We start from the raw sequence: 3,697 nt of genomic DNA, 5'->3' as shown, positions 1-3,697 counted from the left end.
TTGTTGGCTGTCCTGTACTCAGACACCATTTTATTGTATTTCAATAACATTTATTTATTTATTTAGCAAATTTGTCTAAGAAAATTCTCTGCTTCTTGTTTATTTTTGGTATTGGTAGTTATCATTTCCAATGGTTTTATTAACGTCTTAGCTTCAGTCTTTTAAAAGCTGAAGAATGTAAGTCTTTGGTTTTAAATAGCACAGGAGAGCTAGATATACATCCCTCAGCGTCGATCTCGCTGATGCTCTTCGTCGGAACTGCTCCACCAGAAGTGTCTAAAACTCGAAAATGTTTCTTTCGCTACGAAGATCGTTCGGTACAACTAGGTGCAATGTTGTACGATGCGTATGGATTGATGTTTCTAACTTTTTCCTCAACTAAAAGTTTATTGCTTCGGAGATATTCTCTCGAAGAATATCCACATGAAAAATGCAGACTCTCACAATTATTCCACGCTGCACCTCCGATCGATATACGTCTCGTGGTATCCGAAAATGTTTGTCAAATCTTTTATAAAGTGATAAATACACACCTTGAATGCGTATTATTTTCTTAAATTTTTTTATTGTGCCATCGACTAACTAACATTCACAATGGAGCTTAATAGCGTATCACAACAATAGCAAAATCTTTCCCAAATAAAACACGTCCGATCTCTGTAATAGCTTCACACAGAGCCCTCCAATACACATCTTTCCTTACTTATTCCAGAGAGATGCGTCCGCAGGCAGTTTATACTACTATCGGCATGAGTAACTTGCCGCAGCTGTGTCAGGACGTTTCACCATTTACGATGCGTTTTGCAAAATTTGAAACCTTGGATATCTGAGAAGAATATTCAAATTCACTAAAAGTTAATTCTGAGATTTAAGTTACTCTTGAAGAAATTAGTACTGAAGCGTCACCCAAACGTAACAGTTCGGATGAAACCACAAAAGTGTACTATGTCACATTAAATCAACTATAGGCAAAGATTTGGTTAATTTACATAAGGTATTTGAAACTCAGGTTAATGATCTGAGGAAATAATTGTCTGAAGTTTAAGATGTAGTTCATGATACCATGCTGGTTGGACGTGTATCGGATGACACGCACGGAAACGTACTTCAATTTGGTAGACACGAGAACCAGTCATCCAGTGACATATCATATGTTGTTAGTTTTACTGAAAGAGTTTTCAGTTATGATTAGTCAGTTTCAAACCTTTTCGCCCGAATAAAAACGATTCGATCTTGTTGCGTGTCTGTGGTCTTTTGAGGAGTGTTACCTAGAAGATCATCTCCCCCACAAAAGGTACGTGTGGTTCGTGGTGGCTACCTCGCCGGCAGCAACAAGTTGTTACGCAGACAGCCTTCGTAAGTATATTTAATCTAGAATGAGATTTTCACCCTGCAGCGGAGTGTGCGCTGATATGAAACTTCCTGGCGGATTAAAACTGTGTGCCGGACCGAGATTCGAACTCGGTACCTTTGCATTTCGCGGGCAAATGCTCTACCAACTGAGCTACCCAAGCACGACTCATGCCCCGTCCTCACAGCTCTACTTCTGGTAGAGCACTTGACCGCGAAAGGCAAAGGTCCCGAGTTCGAGTCTCGGTCCGGAACACAGTTTTAATCTGCCAGGAAGTTTTGTATTTAATCACTTTTAACAATTACCAGTTCAGTTTCCACAACTTTTAGAGCTGCTCTGAAAAGTTTATTGCTATTTCATTTGTGAAAAATGATGAGAATACTTTTCCGGGAACAGGTAACATCCCGTTTTACTTTTTAGTCTCCCTATGAATCTTATTCATGGTAGTTATGGGTCTTGTACAAGAAAAGAAACCAAGTTGATAACGTCTTTAGTGTTCACTAGCTGATCGTTTCATTTGTAGCAACTCACTCCTGACTCTGATTGGATTAGAGAATTTGATCGGAAGAATTTCCGCTTGTTTATCGATATGGAGCAATGCCTTAGCAGATCCATATCTGCTGAGAGTGATGTTTGTTATACACCAGTTTCTGCAGACGAATTTTGTGACGTTGGCTTGAGTTCTCGTGGAGGACTCAAGACCATAATCGTTGTTGTACAGGAGGTATGGTTGAGCTGCTAACGAACTATTCTAACTCTTAGCTCAACTTGTTTCTTATTCGATTTGTTGAACCTTATGAGTTTTCTAGTGGGACTATTATAACCCCATGAACAGCGTTAATGGTATACTACCCATATCACCGAGGCAACTTTATTTCATATGAATCTCGACGTATGTTTGTACAGAGGTTTACAGAAACTGTAGTTTTAATGAGATCATTTCATTTCTCATACTTCATGTAAATTTACGCTATGCGATGGAGCATATCCAGCAATGTTATGAAACTGAATTTGAAAGTTTACTATACGCTCTCTAGACAAAGAGGGAGAGTCTTTCCTTAGTGCACATGTCCATATGAAAGACCATGATTCGGGGCTTCTTTTGAGAGCTCCGTATGATGCTTCCTAGAAAGTAAATATATTAACGAGACTGATATTGGTTATGCATTGTATTGTTAGCCAACATGGTACAAGAAACTGTAACTTAAACAAATATGTGGGTGCGTCTACGATAACGAATGAGAAGGAAATTATAAGCGATTGGGAATTGTTAAATAACGTAATAGGGATATATAGGTAAGGATAAACTGGAACTCGATTATTGCAAGTGTAGCGATGAAGATCGAAAATAAAATTTTATCCTGCCTTACAGCATTACAGTTGCAAATTTCTGTTTTTCGTTGGTTTTCATCTTTTCATTCTTTCTTTATTTTTTTTTCTATAGTTCGATGTGCCCCTCCCCCTCCCCCCCCCATGAACCATGGACCTTGCCGTTGGTGGGGAGGCTGGCGTGCCTCAACGATACAGATGGCCGTACCGTAGGTGCAACCACAACGGAGGGGTATCTGTGGAGAGGCCAGACAAACGTGTGGTTCCTGAAGAGGGGCAGCAGCCTTTTCAGTAGTTGCAGGGGCAACAGTCTGGATGATTGACTGATCTGGCACTGTAACACTAACCAAAACGGCCTTGCTGTTGTAGTACTGCGAACGGCTGAAAGCAAGGGGAAACTTGAAACGCGTATGTACTCGGTTGCGGCGATGGCGAGGCATTGCAGAGTCTCTGACCAGAGAACCTTTTATCGTTCCTAGTCTGCGCTTGACCGCGCGAGAGTGCAGTGCAGTTGCAGTCGAGTTGCGAGTTAGCAATGGGAGAGTTCAGTTGCAGTCGAGTTGCGAGGCAGTTCAGTCGCGAGTTAGCAGTCGGTAGTAGTAGCGCGTGTGCGATGATGTAGTTGCGAGATGACGCAGTTGCGGTCGAGTTATGAGAGAGTTCAGTTGCATGTAGGGAATCGGCAGTTGTGTGTGAGGAGTCGGCGGGCGTCGACATGGCACTCTGGTCAAGATTCAGGACGAGGTATATTTTTTTAATAAGGTAAAGAAGCAGCATTGCGCTCAGCTAATAATGTATTGTAATTGTAACTAATTTGTTCAAGAATAGCCCCAATAATAATTTTGTTTTCAAACCAACCACTTTAACAAATAATCCTTTTTTTGAAAGAATATTTGCCTTCCATATCCTTAAAGAAAAGTTGCCCTTAAATTCAAAATTTTTGCAATGAATTTCCTCCAAGCTATGGCAAAAAATAAGAGCAGATGCAGTTTTACTAAGGTAAGAATTTCAGTTTAA

This window comes from Schistocerca piceifrons, chromosome 4, assembly GCF_021461385.2.
Source record: "Schistocerca piceifrons isolate TAMUIC-IGC-003096 chromosome 4, iqSchPice1.1, whole genome shotgun sequence".
NCBI classification, from domain to species: domain Eukaryota; kingdom Metazoa; phylum Arthropoda; class Insecta; order Orthoptera; family Acrididae; genus Schistocerca; species Schistocerca piceifrons.
This window is presented reverse-complemented; position numbering follows the sequence as displayed.